At 46.7% G+C, this 18,992-nt stretch overlaps 1 long non-coding RNA gene across 1 annotated transcript in view; it reads right to left on the bottom strand.

Moving 5' to 3' along the window:
* Nucleotides 1-358: 358 nt before the first annotated feature.
* LOC148002175 (uncharacterized) overlaps nt 359-18,992 on the bottom strand; it is a 37,767-nt gene continuing 19,133 nt past the window's right edge. The window contains exons 2-5 of the long non-coding RNA XR_015634206.1: nt 11,974-12,266; nt 11,449-11,749; nt 10,663-10,798; nt 359-1,873 (exon numbers count right to left, since the gene is read on the bottom strand). This is a non-coding gene — a long non-coding RNA (uncharacterized LOC148002175). The remainder of the gene's footprint in view (nt 1,874-10,662; nt 10,799-11,448; nt 11,750-11,973; nt 12,267-18,992) is intronic.

Raw genomic sequence — 18,992 nt, forward strand, 5'->3', positions numbered from 1 at the left:
CTTCTAACCTCTTTGGGTGACATATAAAATAAATCGGAAAACGATTTTTTAAAAATTCTATCCCTTGACCATCTCAAGACACAGGACAACCAGACATTATTAAATCACCTGGTACAACGAAGCAGGGTAGGCAGGCATCAATGGGATTGTGTTCATTTCCTTCTGTTCCAAGCAAAAGGACTTAAATCTGAGCAAAGCTTTAGTTTAAAATATAAAGTAGCAGCTATGAGGATGTATCAATGAACTAACGTGTCAAATGAGCCCTGGGCAACATCCAGAATGCTAGAAACGCTATTGGGCAAAAGACATGGATGGCTTCCTCCACAAACGCCAAAATAATGAAGAGGGACAGAAGAAAGCCCATTAGCCAAATTTAATGTGCATCCAATTTGAGTTAAGCAAGGGAGGTTTGTCTACTAACTAGATCCTTACTGATGCTAATACATTGAAACTTAAGTGTGATCATTGTTTGTGGATGAGTTTTGGAAACGTCTTTACCTTAAGGGATCCATACAGGTGCATTGGTGATTAAAAGGTGAAAACAACTTGGATTGTTTTAGAGTAATACCCTAGAGATGAGAGCAGGGGTATACACCTTTAATTCCAGCGCTTGGGAGACTGAGGCAGGCAGACTTTTGTGAGTTTGAGGCCAGGTAGACTACATAGTGAGACCCTACCTCAAAACAACATAGATGATAGATAGATAGATAGATAGATAGATAGATAGATAGATAGATAGATAGGTGATGGGTAGATGCCAGGTAGATGACAGATAGATAGATAGATAGATAGATAGATAGATAGATAATAGATAGATGATAGATAGATAGATAGATAGATAGATAGATAGATAGACAGACAGATAGATGCTAGGTAGATGATAGATAGATAGATAGATAGATAGATAGACAGACAGATAGATGCTAGGTAGATGATAGATAGATAGATAGATAGATAGATAGATAGATAGATAGATAGGTGATGGGTAGATGCTAGGTAGATGATAGATAGATAATAGATAGATGATAGATAGATAGATAGATGATATATAGATAAATAGACAGATAGATGATTGATAGACGATAGATAGATAGATAGATAGATAGATAGATAGATAGATAGATAGATAGATAGGTGATGGGTAGATGCCAGGTAGATGATAGATAGATAGATAATAGATAGATGATAGATAGATAGATAGATAGATAGATAGATAGACAGATAGATGCTAGGTAGATGATAGATAGATAGATAGATAGATAGATAGATAGATAGATAGACAGATAGATGCTAGGTAGATGATAGATAGATAGATAGATAGATAGATAGATAGATAGATAGATAGGTGATGGGTAGATGCTAGGTAGATGATAGATAGATAATAGATAGATGATAGATAGATGGATAGATAGATAGATAGATAGATAGATAGATAGATAGATAGATATGTGATGGGTAGATGCTAGGTAGATGACAGATAGACAGACAGACAGATGGTGGGTAAGCGGACGCTCAATGATAGACTGCATCTTAGCACACTCAAAGCTCTGTGTACACTGCTGTCTCATAATTTAAGAAGAGTAATAGTATATTGATAATATGAAGATAATCCATTGGGCAGACACACAGAGGAAATCGAATCGATCATGCCCTGAGCCTGGGGTAATGGCATGTGAAATTCCGTCACACTGTTCTGGTTTCCTGCGCTTGTGCTCTGTAGGAGAAAGAGCTAATACGCTGGCTCCCTTTTCCTGGATCCCATGCCATCTCGCCTTTCCAGGAGGTGGTGCTCCTTGTTGCCGGTGAGCATCATAAGCCCAGCTTCCTCTCTTCTCTTGCCTCATCTCCATAGTCCATGAATGTGGTCAGCCATCTGCCATCCAAAAAGGAGAGAGATGGGACAGAGACTGAGAGAGGGTGAAAGAGATTAATTTTGAGTCCACCCTTACTTAGCTTAAAGAAAACACCAAAAGAGAATAAAAAACAAAAAGAAAAGAAAAAAGAAAACACAAAGCAGAGCCCAACACCCATAACCCCAAGGTGGGACGATGGCTCAGTGAATATCGGTGCAGCGTGCTGCCAAGCCTGCTGACCCGAGTTTGACCCCTGCAAGCTGTCCTCTGACCTAAGACAGAATGCTCAGGTGTGCACAGCCCGTGCACACACCCCAAATAAATGAGGTAAAAATTATTTTCGGAAACCGTCCCTCCATCCTCCCAGCTTTTCCTGTACAGCTCGGGCGCCTCCCAACTTGGATACAGGTTTTCTAATTCTCCATCTACTGTGTCTGGCTGCAGCTAGAACATGAGGACCTTTCGCTTGGCCACCACCAACTTCTGTGGTCACATTCTGCCTTCTAGCACCATGCACTTAGCTCCGGGTCACTGTCCTGCTACCCATTCTGGCCGTGTCCATCTGTCCTCCTCACGTGGCACCCCACCCCCTCACACTGCCCCTCCCAGCATCTCCACATGCTGCTATGTCACAAGTTCTTCCCACTCCTCCAGGGTGTAGGTCTCCTGCCTGCTTCAGGCATCCCTAATTCTTCTGCGCTTAGCTGAGGGCAGCTCCTCTCTCTGTCTGGTTTTCAAGATGACGGTCAGCATGTTGCAGTCTACTGATGTCCCTCCATTCCAATAGTGTCTTGTCTATGGAATGGTCTGGAAATTGCCTGCGTCTAGACATCTGTTTATTTCCCAGTGGACTCTCCTGGCCACAGGAGATCTGTTTGGTTCACCACTGCATCCCAGCAAATAGATCACTTCCTGGCACACAGAAGCCTTTAAAAATGTTTTTTGTTGTTATTGTTGAATGAGAACACTAAATGATACATTAATCAACATCAGGCAAATTAGTACAATTAGAAGTTGTCAAAACCATCACATGGGATGGGGGATGAAGAATAGACAAGGAGCATTGATCTTGTCTGAGCCGGTCACCAGTAAAAATCACATTTAAGCTAGGGTCTGAGGGGGGTGGGAAGCTCTCCAGGAGAGCTATAATGAGAAAAAAAGCCTGTAGATCCTGCAAAAAGTCCCAGGGACATTTGAAACTCTTAAAAATCAGCTCCGATTCCAAGACAGAGGTTTGCCCTTTCTCCTGCAGGAAGGTGAGTCTGGACATGTTAGTTCACATGATTCAGAAAGGCCAGATAGTGCCATTTAGGCTGTGTTGGTCCAGTTCACCAGCCTCCAAGAAATCCCCAATGGCCATTGTCCTTGCTCCTGAACAGAGCATCTGAGGACTGAATAGTGAGAAAGCCAGCACCAAGCTAGAGCCAAGGGAGGGGGCGTGTCCTAAGGGGTAGCCTCACTTCCTTCTCAATTCCTTGCCTTTCTTCGAGATCTGGGCACCAGGACACGCCCAGAACCACAACCCTGTCTGGCCTCTCTTCTGAGTAGTATGCCTGCCTTGGCTCAGACGGCTGGGTTCAACCTTAGGGATGGGTCAAGACAGCAGCCACAGCTTCCTGGCAGGGAACTTTGCAAAAGCCGTAATGTGAGAATCATACGGCCAACCAGTGGGGGAACTGTACCTAATTCACATGGTCCCTGAAGGAACAAAGGTGTGTGTGTGTGTGGGGGGGGATCTCGGACTCATGGCCGCAGTGAAAAAAGCAAGACGGCTTTTTCAATTAACAGCCTCTCCTTGGAGCCAGTGACTTTGTTCCCAGAAGCCAGCACTCCGGAAGCAGGCAGAGCCTGGCAAATCTCAGAATGGTAACATTCACGTTTGAATGGTATCTACCACCCAGAAAATCAGGGAAAATATCTAAATATCCAAAAATTAGGAAAGGATGAAATGAATTATAACATACCTCAATAATGACGTGAGCACTGGATATCGTTTACAAGTGCATTCCAATTGTTCAGAAAACACAATGGTCAATAAAATGGCTGTATAGAATAGCGACTCAGGCATTCCAAGCCCTAAATTTATATCAGCAAACGATAAATTGTGAAGGGAGGCTTAGGAGGGAATCATACGTTGCTATTTCTGGTTAGTATACATGGATATTTTCATTTCAATAACTTATTTTAACGAACACATTGTACCATCACCAGTACCAAAAAAATGTTTACTGTCTGCCATCTTGCTGTGTTGAAAGATACATAACTCAACGTTGCCACTTCCGGGCCATTTTAAGTGGTCATTGCAGTTACTGCCACCCCCTACCATCCTTACCATGAACCCCTCCATCTTCATAAACAGACACTCCATCCCCATCAAACTCCTTCAGCCCACCCTTAGCAAGCACAGTCTGCCTTTTCTCCCTGGCTTTACCTATCACGTTGTCCACAGGAGGCAGCAGAGGGCGCCTTAGCAACCTCTTAGACCTCTTGGGTTGTATTGCCTCCAGCATGGAGCAGGGAACCTGGATTCTTTGTTTACAATCTGGATACTTTGTTTACAATGTAAGGATCTCTCTCCCAGGGCCTAGAACAGTAGTTCTCAACCTTCCTAATGCTGTGACCCTTTAATATAGTTCTTTATGTTGTAGTGACCCCAACCATAAAATTATTTTCGTTGCTACTTCATAACTGTAATTTTGCTAGTGTTATGAATCATGATGTAAATGTCTGTGTTTTCTGATAATCTTAAGAGACTTCTGTGAAAGGGTCCACTGACCCTTTAGGGGGGTCATGACCCACAAGTTGAAAACCACTGGCCTAGGTCCTCTGGGATGTTGAAACTGTATTGACTGTTCCTACTGTCTTATCTCTAAAATGTCCTCCAAAGGACTGGAGAGATGGCTCAGATGTTAAGAGCACTTGTTGCTCTTGCAAAGGACCTGAGTTTGATTCCCAGCACCCACATGGCATCTCACAACTATCTCTAATTCCAGTTCCAGGGGATCCAAAGCCCTCTTTTAGCCATCTCTGTCACCAGACATGTATGTCATGCATACCGTTAAAACACTCATAAACATAAAATATAAACTAAATACATTTTAAAAATAAGATGTCCAGCTCCCAAGGTCCTGATCTGCACAGTCATTCCAACTGTGACCTCCCTCACACAGTGGGCGTGTCATTCACATCACTGTGACAGCTGGAAATAGGAAGCTGAAGTGGATAGTGTGCTTATTCCTTGTCCCTGCGGCTGCTGGCTGCTGCCTAGGATCACGGTCAGCTTCCTCAACCTTTAAGTTGCTCTCACGAAACCTTTTTGCTTCCACATTCTGATGTGTGAAGTTTTTAGCACCCGCTTAAAGCTCCAGGCAGACTATGTTACCAGCCCCTGCCCTGGTTCCCTTGGATCTGCAGATGAAACACACACACACACACACACACACACACACACACACACACGCACGCACACACACGCACACACTCGCTTGTTTTTAGTATGCCTTTTAGCTCAATGGCTGTGCACTTCTAAGCCTCCCACAGCTAGCGTGCCCTTACCTTCACTCCCAGCTCAACACCTTTAAATCTGCCCTCAACTTAGTTGTGTTTCTAATCTCCCACCAATGGCCGCTTCGCCTGAGATCTCACATGGCTGGTGGCTCTCTCCCTCCTAAGCATGACAAATCTTCCTTTCCCCTCCTGCATCTCCTAGCCTGCCTGGGAGAACCTGGACATCCTACCTCTTCCTCACAGTTATTGGCTGCTAGTGTATTTATTGATGGATCAAGAACCAGTTGGGAACAGGACCTTTGGCGTTCCCACACAGATTCCTGACCCAAGCATCAGAACCACACCCTAACCATTCTTCCTTTGAGTTCTCATTTTTATTTGTTGAAGATTTTTTTTAATTCACATGTATTTTGCGAATGTATACTGTGTGTGTGTGTGTGTGTGTGTGTGTGTGTGTGTGTGTAGAAGGACTGAGTAAGCGAGATGAAAGGTCTGTGACGCCAGATCACCTGACCCTCAGCCTTTGACCATTTCATTCTCTTCACGCCCCCTTTAAAAAACAAAACAACAAAAAACAGGACTCCGGATTTTGCAGAGAAAAGACGGAAATAGGAGGATAAGGGAAAAAGGAAGAGTAATGAAGACCCAGGAGACTGGCTGACGGCTTCATCTGCCCATGGTACCTGGAGAGGCATTTACAATCACTGTCTCCTGACGCTCCGTTTATTTCATCCTGGTTACAACAAAGGGCTTTGAAGAAAACCTTTCCCCCAGCTATATTTCAATGCGAGGCAGTGGACTCCAACCTAGAACTTTCTATGGATTTGCCTTTCAAGATCAGTCATAATTCTCTGGATCCCCCACACACAGCCTTTCCATGCTGTATCTTCTCCTTCCTGTGGCATGTCTGTGGGTTCACAGTGTCCCCCTCTCCTTTCTTCTCCTTTAGAAAGGTCTCCCGATCTGCCGCCGGCTGTGTGCTTTGCAGGCTGAAGAGAACCACAGATTTCCTTCACTCACAAGATCTGGCAGCCAGAGCCCCGAATCCCCCAAGCCCAGGGAGCAGTTGGGGTGGAAAACTGCACATACAAGAAAAGTTAAGCACTACAAACAACTCTTTTGATTCAAAAATAAGGAAAAGGGAACGAAAAATAGCACCATGCAAATATTGTACGTCAAGTTCACTCGTGCTAATTAAGAAATATTGGACATTTGTTTTGAATGGGCTTAGCAACCACTCCATTTGAATGGAATCTTCTGGAAAGACTGGAGAGAACAGACTGGGTGTCTTAAAGAGAAAGCTTGGAATATAGACAGGCACGGCTGCCAGCCATGTCCCTTTCAGATGCCCACCACCTTCCAAGACTTTGTCTTCTAAGACATCCATCCTTCTAAGCCCCCCTCCAGGAGGTGCCTCTTTCCCAGGGCAGGCTTGGACACCGAGCGCCATTCTGAGATGCTCAAGCATCCCGTTCCCCTCTGAAGATGCAATCTCCTGCCCTGGGGGTGTAAGGTTAAGTAAGGGACTTAGACTTGTGCCCAAGTTTCCACCACACCTATTTCTCCTCCTCTGTATGTTCTCAATGCCTCCTTCCTCCTTGGGAGAGTCGTTAGCTTGACACTTTGAAAGACTTTCTCCTTGTACCCTTGGCAGACCCCCAGGCTCGAGTTGCTGAGCTGCTTAAAGATTCCGGCTTCGTGGGCCTGGCATCAAGCCGCTCCAGGCTTGGCTGAGACCACCTGGCTCTGCCTAGGACTTGGAAAGAAGCAATCTGGAGGAAGGAGAATCTCGTATCTCTGGGGAGAACTGCCCTTGGCCTGAATTCGTCAAACAGGATTTATTGGGAAAAGATCCGAGGGAGCAGAAAGAGTGAAGAATATATTCTTGAAGCTAAGTTAAAATCTATGTTGTGGGATGACAGTAAAAGGATTCCTGGCTCCTTTAACACAGCATGCTGCAAAGCTCCATTTCAAAGCAGGTCACAGGGGGTCATACTGTCCTGGGGTCTCTGGATCCTTCCTAACATGCTCTAAAAAGAACCCCTTGAAGGAGCTGATAGAACCTCAGATATTGAAGTTCCTAAGAAAAACCCCTGGCTGTATTCCCAGAATTTACCCACACACCACAGGAGAAAGCCATTGTTAAAGAAATCACCGGGTAGCATATCTGACTACAGAAAGGTATATCTACCTCCTGTTGGGGACACTCTCCATAAACCAAACTAGGTCCAGCTTAAAGGCTTATTTTAAAGAATTAGGCCACAATCTGGTGGCGTAAATGCCTCAGAAGATACACAGCGCAGAAAGCTCCTGTCCACCTGCTACTTTGTTCAGCCCTAAATCGTGGCAGAATTTGGGTGCCTAATTGCTTAGAGTGGAGCACTCAGTCAACACTGCTAGGGATAGACAGACGCACACCCATACCCCCTCACACACACTTACGCTCACATACACACTAGCTCACACTCTCACATTGACACACTCACGCATGCTCAACATGCTAGCTCACACATACTCAAACACACTAGCACACACACACTTGTATATACACACTCAAGCACACACACTAGCTCACACTCACACATACTTAACACACTAACTCATACACACTCACATACACACACTCATGTACACACACTTGTGCATGCATACTCATATACATTCATGCACACATACACACATACTCAACACACTAGCTCACACATACTCATACACACACACATACACACTCTCACACACATACACTTGTATATATACACTCATGCATACACAGTCATGCACACATACACACACACACTTGAGCATACATGCTCACACACACTCATACACATGTGTATGCACGCATGCGCACACACACACACACACACATGCACACAGGAAGGATGGAAAGAGAGAAAATATGGAAATGTGATAAGATCATCGTTAGATAGGGTCAAGGATGGCTCTTCAGAAAATAATGTGTTCCCATTTTAACTTACTGACTTGTAAGTATTTTAATGAGTTATAGAAATGAAACAGTCAAATGTTAAGGTTGCCTGTGATCCCCTTTATTCTGTCTTTGCCATACAATGTTTAATTACAAACAATTATCAATAGCACCTCCCTCAGTGTCTATAAACATTGTCATCTTGGAGACGAGCATGATTTCAGGAAAGAAGAAGGTATTCTCAAGTCAAGGAGATGAGTTTGAACCCCACTGACGGGCTTTCAAGTTCCTGGCTGTGGCTAATTAGCTCATGGTCTGTTTGCTTCAGTCTTCATGAGTAAATGAAGTCTATCTTGCCTCTTTTACGGGGCCCTAAGAATTAGTATGCACAGATACCTGATGTAAATTAAAGATTAAATATGACTAGGATGGAATGGTCGTGCCTAATTTCATGAGAGAAAACAGGAGGGACATTACTGATGAGAAGAATTACTACTGAGCAGGTGCAGCAAGCATCCAGTGCTTCCAGGCAATGGAGGACAGGGTGGATGTTGGGTACCAAACAGACCTAGATGATGCTACCTCTACCCTGGGCCAGATGTGGTGCTTAGAGCTGGGAGCATCCTGCAGAGGACGCCATTATAATTCCCTCCCTTATCCTAAGGTCCCACAGCAAACTAAGGTGTGATTCCATTTTACTTCACTCTGGGGACCAGTGAGTTAATGGGGCTTCCTTACAGAGCAATGGGTGAGGGATTACAGACAGGCACATGGATGGGCAGGAGCATGGGGAGCCTTAAAGCTGCCATACTGGGAAGTCTGTACCCAGCATGGATGGTGACTTCTCCAGGGCTGCATGGGCGGAGCACCCTCCTCTAAATTTTTCCTACCTATAGACTCTAGCCCAGTGGTTCTCAACCTATGGGTCATGACCCCTTTGGAGGATGAACAACTTTTTCACAGGGTTCACTTAAGACCATCAGAAAACATAGATATTCACTTTACGATTCATAACAGTAGCAAAATTACAGATTATGTAGCAGCAACAAAAAACAGTGTTATGATTGGGGTCACTGCAACATTGTATTAAAGGTTTACAGCATTAGGAAGGTTAAGAAGCACTGCTCTAGCTCCTCCCCCAGACTGAGGCATTGTACAATTAGGGCAGGTTTGCTTACACCTGGTTGGAAGAAGTGGCTGGATAGTCAGGTAAGGGTCCCTTGACCCTCCCCAACCCCTCCTCCCAAGAAGGAAAGCCCAACTGGGACAATCTTTGGTGAGCAGATGGAGCTGGTCTTTGCTACTTTGTAGGTTCTTTTTAAAGGAAGGATAGAGGGCAAAGAGATAGAGATCCCTGCTTAATTTCCTTCTGTTTCTTCTTTGAGCACAACTACTAAAAAACCACAACCAACAGAACAAACAGCCAACAACCACTGGCAATACCTCTCACTCGGACTCTTGCATTTATTTATGCTCTGAAAAGTTCCCAGAACCCCAAACATCACATCATCAAAGATACTGCCTGCAGCAGGCAAAACTTTGCCTCTACTAGAGCACTAGGCAAATCATAGTCATCTGCTGCATAGAGCCCAAAGCAGTCCCATTTCCCCACAGTGGGATTAAAACGAAAACCTATTTTTATAAAATTTTTGTGTGTTTTTTTTTAAGCAACCAAAATTCCAGAATCCTTACTATAAGCAGGCCCAGCTGAAGTCCTAAAGCTCTTAGTTTGACTTGGAGGGCAGTCCTGTACAGCAAGCCTATAAGGTCATAGAAGTAAGCAAAAGTTAGGATTGTGAGGCACTTTGTCAGCTGGCTTTAAAATTCAGGCTTGGAGGTGCAGGGCTGTAATCCCAGCTGTTCTGGGCTCTGAGGCAGTCTGTCTGGGTGACTTCATGAGAGACCCAGCCTCAAGATAAAGAGCAGAGCACTGGCTGGGACTGTAGTTAGCAGTAGGGCTCTTGGCTAGCACTCGAGATCCTTGGTTTAAATACCACGGAGGAGAGAAAAGTCTACTTACCCTTTGAAGAGGAGCAGGCAGCCAGCGTGCTGGATAAAGGGGTGATGTAGTTAGGGGGAAGCTCTGGGGTTCACACCCAGGAGGCAACTAGCCCGAGAGTCCCCCCTAGAATAATACAATGCTCTTCTCTAACTGTGGCTATGGAAAGCACTCTTCCTCAGCTTTTGCAGAGCCCACCAACCTTTTAATTAGCTGTCAATATACACTCACAGTTGAGCAAAGTAAAGACAGGCAACCGGCCTGAACAGCTTGGCTGTGGTGAGGCCGTGGCCTGTGGTGTCTGCTCCCCTTGTGGTGAGGACCTGAACAAAGTTCTGTCTTTCATTCACTTGACTTTTGTTTCCCCCCTTACTTACTCTCTCAGAGTTCAGAAAACATCAGGGTGGTTTCAGGGGAGCTGCAGCCATGTCCTCTTATGTCACCGGGTGCGTGAGGGAGGAGCAGAGTTGAGGTAGGTCAGCGGTTCCCAAAACTAGCCCAAACTTAAACCATCTGTTTGAAAATAAATATAGGCCTGTCAAGAGGGCTCAGAAGCCCAAGGTGCTTCCTGCCAAGCCCGATGATCAGTGTTTGGTCCCTGGGATCCGGGTGGTGAAAGGAAAGAGTCCTTGTCGTTAGCTCATTGTCCTGTATACTGCGGCATGTGCAGTCACGCACGCAAATGCAAAAAGCCCATAAACAAAAACATAATTGAGAAATTAAAGAGTTGCAAAGACTCCATCTCCAATATCCCCATGTCATTGATGGGAATTTGTCTAAAACTTCAGTTCTCCACCTGTGGGTCAAGACCCCCTATGTGGGTTGAATTAACCTTTCACAGGGTTTGCCCAAAACCACTGGAAAACACAGATATTTACATTAAGGTTAATAACAGTGACAAAATTAGTTATGAAGTAGCAACAGAACTAATTTTATGGCTAGAGGTCACCATAGCATGAGGAGATGTATTATAGGGCCTTAGGAAGGCTGAGACCCACTGACCTAAAACTCTAGGTTTTGGGGTTCTTCTCCCCCCTAACACAGACACCAGTCCCACCCCTGCATGACTCTTGGTCTTTTGTTAGCAGCAACCAGACACTCTCTTGCCCTCCTGGGTGCACGATTTTTTTCCTAAGTATAAATAGTTTCAAAATTTGGTTTACCCACAGTTGCCCGACATGGGGTACGATACAACAAATCCCCCTTGGCCACGTCTGTCCAAGCTCTACTCTGAGATGTCACCGGGAGGTCCTTGGAGCTCCGCTGCAGACCTCCCAGGCCAGAAATGCATGCTTATTGGAGAACTGGCTTCCTGTGACTTCTTCTTGTTGTGGCTTCTTGTGGCTCTTCCTAGGAGCCAAGAAGACGGTGTATTCTTGAAGCTGCGGGTCCGAGCCCCAGCGCTGTGCACATCAGTACACTGCACCCGTTGATTTTGCACTGGTTTGTACGGTGGAATCCGTCCTGTGCATTTGCAAACAACTGGTATGAATATAAATGCCTTGGGCATTGTTTTCAACTCCCCGGGTAACTCTAATGAGCCTCAAAACAACGGATGAATGAGTGGGGTAAAATTAAAAGCCAAAGAAACCACTGGGGGTGGCTAAGGTGGGGGAGGGGGAGTTGGAGCAGGGTCTAACCTCAGCCCTTTTTTAGCCACCCTACCCTCTCTGCCCCATGGCACTCACATGACTGACTGGAAGCAAGAAGAACCAGACTCCTGTCATTGAATGGCCCTGAAGTCATTCAGAACCAGGGAGGATGTGTGTTCCTTGGATGTGACGTCTCTGTGTGATGGCGCCTTTCAGCTTCTTCCTTCGGGATCTCTGGGGCAGACTAGTTTCTTGCCTGAGCACACCACAGTCACAGGAGAACGAGTCCAGGCCACCCAGACCTTTTGGTATCTCCAGCAGAAAAACCGCCTGTTCTCCTCTAGTTCCAGCACATTCTCCCTCTCAGAAGCTGGATTTATTTTGTGCACCTATTCGGATACAGAAGCAACAGTTGGTTCTACATAGAACTCGAACTCTGAATTTTGGGTGGGCTTGATGCTTACTGCTTCAGAGCGCCCACAAAGCCCCCACTACCCCTAAAATCAGCCTGACAGCACCTAGGAGTGGGCAGGCTTGCCCATGTCCATTCACGCACAGGGACGGGTGGGCTGGGCTGCACAGCCAGGGTGGATTAGGTCGGGAGCTAAGTGCCAGTGCCCCAATCAGCAAATCCAACCCTTGGACCACTGAGCTTCTGTGTGGCGTTTAGTTAGAGAGACTCATAGGAGGCCTGCACACGGGCTTTCCCAGTCAGCAGGATCCTGCAGACCCATGATCTTTCTCCATCAAGCTTAGGTGACCTGAACACAAAGCACTGATGTCTCCTGGCTTTGTTCGATGTGGAGGTTGTGGGGGAACCTGTAGGTGCTCTCATCAACTCTGTGTTGAAGATGTGCTGCTAAAAATCCCTTCCCTGGAGGATGAAAACATCTACCCCACCCCCTCCCAGGATGGGTGATGGCTTCCCCCATACTTGTCCATGTGGACCTTCTTCCCTAGTTCTTCCCTGTCTATCCAGCCTCTAGTCCGTGGTTCTCAACCTATAGGTCTCAAAGGGGTCACACACCGGATATTTACACCACGATTCATAACGGTAGCAAAATCACAGTTATGAAATAGCAACAAAAATAGTTTTACGGTGGTGGGGGTTGGTGGAGTCCATCACGACATGAGGAACTGTATTGAAGGGTTGCATGCAGCATTGGGAAGGTTAAGAATCAGCACGCTAGTCCCTCCCCCAAACCCCTATTCTGTTATCAAGGCAGAATTAGAGAGGACTGGTTAGGAGTGTCTAGACACAGTGAGGATCCAGTGGTCCTCACCCCAGCCCTTTAGAAGGTAAGCACTCAAGCTAACTGTGATCTTTCAAGAGCAGGCCCATAGAGCTTCTGAAAGCGACAGCTGTTTGGTTCCAAGAACAGTCCTGTCCCTCTGAGCTGCATCCTCTGAGCTTCCTGCCAACACATGCTCTATTATCTGTCCAGGGCTCTCAGAGGTTCTCTAAATCCTGAACCCCTCTGGCTTGGGCCTCCAGAGCTGGGTTAAAATCTGAACTCACAAAACTAGGAAACATTGGGAGAGCAGCTGGGCAGTGATTAGAACTTGTAGCCCACAGGGGGCTTTTCTCCTATCAATTTTTTAAATGTTTTTTAAGGTTTATTTATTTATTATATACATTGTAGCTATCTTCAGACACACCAGAAGAAGGCATCAGATCTTATTACAGATAGTTGTAAGCCGCCATGTGGTTGCTGGGATTTGAACTTAGGACCTTTGAAAGAGCAGTCGGTGTTCTTAACCACTGAGCCATCTCTCCAGCCCTCCTATCAATTCTTTTAAGTTATGTGTATATGAGTGAGTGCAGACCCAGAGGAAGCCAGAGGACTCCTAGAAACTGGAATTATAGGTAGTTGTGAAACAACCAAAATGGGTACTGGGAACTTGAATCCTCTTAGCCGCTGCCAAGCTGTCTCTCCAGCCCTGATACTGGGGACTTTTTAGATAAAATAGGGGTGAAGAATCTAGAAGACACAGACCAGCAACAGAGGGGACCTGGCAGTGCAGGCCTTGGCCTGGCAGTGTGGGATCCTCTGGCTTGAGACTGGCTTGCTAACACTGGATGGCAAGGGGCAGGCTAACTAACAACAGGGTCCCTGCTCCCTGTACTGCTCTGCACCCTCCATAGGGCCCAAAGGAAGGTCTATGCTTCTGCCTCTCCTGAGCTTCCAGACTGGGCTGTCTCTGGAGATGCTGCAACAGACTGTGGCTTTTAGAATTTTCAGCCCAGGAAAAGGAGAGAAACGTTAAAATGCTAGTGAAACGGTGAGACACTATTTCAGGCTAAGAGGTGGTATTTCGGGAGGCTCCGAGGAACTCATTTGGGAGGGTTTGGGCAGAAGAAGCAGGGACAGGAAAAACCCTCAAGGGCTGGCAATCTGGGATAGCTGGAGAGGTTTGCCTGGGGCTCTCCCAGGAAGCCCCAGGAAGTAAGGAAGCGTCAAAGAACAGAGCAAGCTGCAGTCGGCTCAGGCTGCCCAGACATAGGCCAGAGGAACCAATTGGCCTCATGCCACTGTAGCAGCAGTGAGGGGAGGGTGGGAGGGGGCTCCACAGAAGCTCTGGGAAGAATTCTGCTCTGTGTCCATTACCACTGTGTGCCAGGCACGTGCAAGGAACTGACAGAGCCTGGGACAATGAGACATTCTAATTTTGACAGCAAAGAGCTACATTTTGAGTAGAACAAGAACAGCCAACTATGTGGAATGTCTGCTTGGCAGCAGCCTTGCCTAACTGGGCAGCACCGGCTTTCTAATGTAATCCCTGTGACACAAAGCACAAACTCAGTACAATGGCTGAGGACGTGGACCTTGGAGTCAGATATCAAATCCTGCCTCGGGCACTAATGGGTTGTGCAACTTAGACGGCTTCGCTTATCCTCTCTGTGTATTCATTTATAAAGTAGGAGTGACAGTCGTGTTTATCCTGGAAGAGCATTGCAGATTTTGCTCATATATGTGTAGGCTTGTGTGTATGTATGTATATGCATATGTATATGTATATGCATATGTATATGCATATGTATATGTATATGCATATGTATATGCATATGTATATGTATGTATGTATCTGGGAAGAGATATTGTTCGTATGTATGCATATATACATGTATGCATATATGCATGCATGTATGCATGTGTGAATGTATGCATGTGTGCATGTATGCATGTGTGCATGTATGTGTGTGCATGCATGCATGTATGTATGTGTGCATGTATGCATGTATGTATGTGTGCATGTATGTATGTATGCATGTATGTATGCATGTATGTATGTATATGTATGTTGCAGAGGTGATCCATGTGGCTGGAGGCTGGACTCAGAGCTCAGGTCTCTGCCTTAAGCTTTCCACTGCTCTATCTGTGGCCAGCAAACTTATCCAGGGTTCTGTCATTTGGGGCCACTTCTTATGGTGGAGGCATATGCAGAAGTCCTGATGACCACCGGCGTGCAGCATGACAAGCCCCAAGAGGGTGGTTTATCAGGACGGGGTCAAGCACCCTGGGCTGTACACAGACCACTCAGGGTCCTAGAAACATAAGTAACCAGCAGTGGGATTTAGCATTCTCACATCTACAGATCACTTAAGGAAACTTGGGTCTCCGGAGCCCACCAGTCTATGCCAGTTTTCTAGGAGCATCCTTCAGCCCTACTGGGTAAGAGGCTTCTCTGTCGCTTCCAGGTCTCGAACTGTGGATAAGATGTTAAAAGTACTGAGTGAGCTGGGAGCTTCTGGTCTGGGTCGGAGCCAGACGAACGATTGTTTTTGGCTTCCCTACAGTCACCTAAGGAACTGTTACTGTGTGCCGGGGACCCACTCTCCCTGCCTAGCCCAGGGATCACTGGTTCACAGACTTAGAGCTAAGTGTCCCTTGCAGCAGGGTGGCCACCAGTTCATTTCTGTGGGAGGGTGGCATGCTTCTCTCTTGTTTCCATCTCTTCTGAGTAGGCCAAAGAGAGGACTCTGTGGACGTCTGGCCTTGGTCCCTGGACCACGGCGGCCTCCTTTTACCTGAGAAAGCTCGCTTCCCTGGCCTACCACAAGGAGTTAATTTCCTGCTTGTCCAATGCCCACCTCAGTAGGTTGCTTTTGGCTAGGCATGAATGTCTTTGGCTCCTGGGGAACTTCCAGAAATAAGCATGTGCAAGACAGAGACGGGCAACTTAGAACATCTGGGAGCGAGGAAAGGGCATTTTGAAGCCTCCCAGTGAGAACCCACTAAGGCTAACAGCCAAGACTCCACTGCTCAACTACCCCAGCCTCGGGCCCTGCTGAAGTCCGGAACTGAGAGATAAGGGATGCCTACAGAGCCTGGCTTGTGTGTCTTTGTCCCGGTAGGGAGCACAGCACAGCTACACTTTTCTACTGTTCTGTTTGGCATCTAGCCACTCCTGGATTGCACTAAAGGGCGTCTAATCTCTATGTGAACTGTGTACTAAGTTGAGTATGACAGCTACGGCTTGTTCAGTTCTGCGTCTCCTATAACACCTGGAAGGACACCAGGCCACCATGGGGAGCCCAGTGTACATTTGCCTAGGGATTTGGGCAAGCCCACAAATGAGGACTGCAAGCAAAGAACGGGGGACCATGATAAAGCACTTCACTGGCAGCAATATCACAAGGCTGACGAGGTAATAGTTCTCCAAAGGCTAATACATTGAGTCATAAAGGAGACTTGCAAAATGCGTATTTACTGATGTCCTTCTTTCTGTGTAAAATGGTTGCCATGGAGACCTAAGGGAGAGTGGGCCACTGATGTCTAGGGTAGGATCAGGCCAGGTTGGTGCACTGAGGCAAGCAGACTGCCACCTAGTGCTGCGGCAGCTGGATGTTTTAGGGGACACACCCGTGGGAGCCTATGACTAAAAGGTCGAGTTAGCTCTTCAGCCCAGAAAGTCGGGACTCTGAGGTTGTTAAAATCCTCAGTCAAAGCGGATAATTATTCGAGCCATGCAACGTTCGTGTCTGTAGTTCAAATCCTCGTTATCTTAAAACCCTGCATATGCGAGCCGCCCTGATCTCAATCCCGCTCTGGCCAACAGGACTTGGCCTCTTGGGCTTCAAAGCGCAGCTTCCAGACAAACGGGAGGAGCTCCCAGGCCTCCGGCCAGCACTGTGTCTCTCATAGAAACAACCTAATTAACAAGCCGGCGGGCACTGCCACAGCTTGCGGAAGGTGTCTCTGATACTGCTAATTAATTGTGCATTAATTGCACGAGCCTTTTCCTATGCCATGAAGATTTGTGCTAGCTGCATCCGTGCTTTCTCCGTCCCCCCCCCCCTACATTTTCTGAATTCAGGTTCTAAAGATAAAAACCATAGAGAAGGTTAAATATTGCAGAAAAGTGATCAGAGCCCAAGGCATCCCTTGGGTTACATGAACATATGTGCTGGGCTCTGAGGCCCAGAAAGAGTCCCCTTTGGGCTCAGAAGAACCAGGCTGGGGATGTAGAAGGATGCTTATCCTGTACTGGGCCAATTGGTTGCAATACAATTTTACTGAAAATAAAAATTTGACATCCCTTCCTCCTCTTCTGCCTCACTTCTCTCCTCCTATCTCTCCTCCTTCCTTCACTGGGGATGAATCCAGGGTCTGATGGATTCCTACTCCTGTGCCATTTACCAAGGAGCCCAGCTCAAGGGCTACATCTTTCATTTCTCCTGTAAGTGATTCTCTTCACCCTGGAAATGAGTGGTGTGCTATTCAGACTCCGCTTTTTTCTGCTCCGAGACTGTGAAATACTGGATCAGGTGTTTGTGGGCTGGGTACCTCTCTGTCCCCCAGAACCCCTCTTTTGAAAATTGCCCACTGCAGGCACCGTAGGGTATAGCCAAGCATTTGCCCTAGACATGAATATTTTGGGGCTTGTTAGTGTCCTTTTCATGTTCCTCTGCTCTGCCTTGAAGTCAGCCAGGTTAGCCGGGTGAGCAGTGGGGGTATACAGGACTATCCTCTGAGTCGGACTGCCACCATCGTCATCAGATCACATGATCATCACAGCTGGGCCTCCTGACTTCCCTCCCAGGAGATGGGGAGGATAGCGGAACCCTCACTTGAGCATCTAGCCACCCCTCCCAACCAGTTGCATACAGTTCTGTCCTATTTGCACATGGCCCTGGGGTGGGTGTCTTAGTTAGGGTTTTACTGCAGTGAACAGACCATGACCAAGGCATCTCTTAAAAGGACAACATTTAATTGGGGCTGGCTTACAGGTTCAGAGGTTCAGCCCAGTATCATCAAGGCAGAAGCATGGCAGCGTCCAGGCAGGCCTGGTGCAGGAGGAGCTGAGAGTTCTACATCTTCATCTGAAGGCTGCTAACAGAATACTGGCTTCCAGGCAGCTAGGATGAGGGTCTTAAATCTCACACTCACAGTGACACACCCACTCCAACAGGGCAACACCTTCTAATCGTGCTACTTCCTGGGCCAAGCCATCATCTTGGCGGTAGACAATATAGGAAGGGAGGGCCTAGGACAGGGGTTTGCATCTTCAGATCCATGAGGGTGTTGTCATCCATGCTGGGTGTGGACCTTCTAGAGTGGCTGCTTTAATGTTACCATGCTCCTGTCAGGAACCCTTCATCCATCGTGGTTTGACTATGCTTGGCCAGGGAGTGGCACTATTTGGAGGGTTGGAGTAGGTGTGTTTCTGGGAGTGTGGGCTTTAAGACCCTTATCCTAGCTGCCTGGAAACCAGTCTTCTCCTAGCTATCTTTGGAATAAGAGGTAGAACTCTCAGCTCCTGCCCCAGGCCTACCTGGATGTTTCCACGCTCCCACCTTGATAATAACGGACTGAACTTCTGAACCTGTAAGCCAGCCCCAATTAAATGTTGTCCTTTTACCAGTTGCCTCAGTCATGGTGTCCACAGCATTAAACCCTAACCAAGACACTCATTGACCTGAAAGTAAGACCCCAAAAGTCACTGGTTCTCTAGCATGAACTTTGGTATAATCATTGCTGGGTCCTTAGGAGGAAAGGGCAGAAGAAGTCATTTAGCAACAGGCATATAGACAGAGAACTGGCTAAAACACCCAACAGGCCCGGAGTTACACTAAAAGTCCCTGGCAAGCACCAGCTCCAAGCTTCCTTTAC

The sequence above is a fragment of the Rattus norvegicus genome, chromosome 12, assembly GCF_021556685.1.
Source record: "Rattus norvegicus strain SHRSP/BbbUtx chromosome 12, alternate assembly SHRSP_T2T, whole genome shotgun sequence".
In the NCBI taxonomy this organism is placed as follows: Eukaryota; Metazoa; Chordata; class Mammalia; order Rodentia; family Muridae; genus Rattus; species Rattus norvegicus.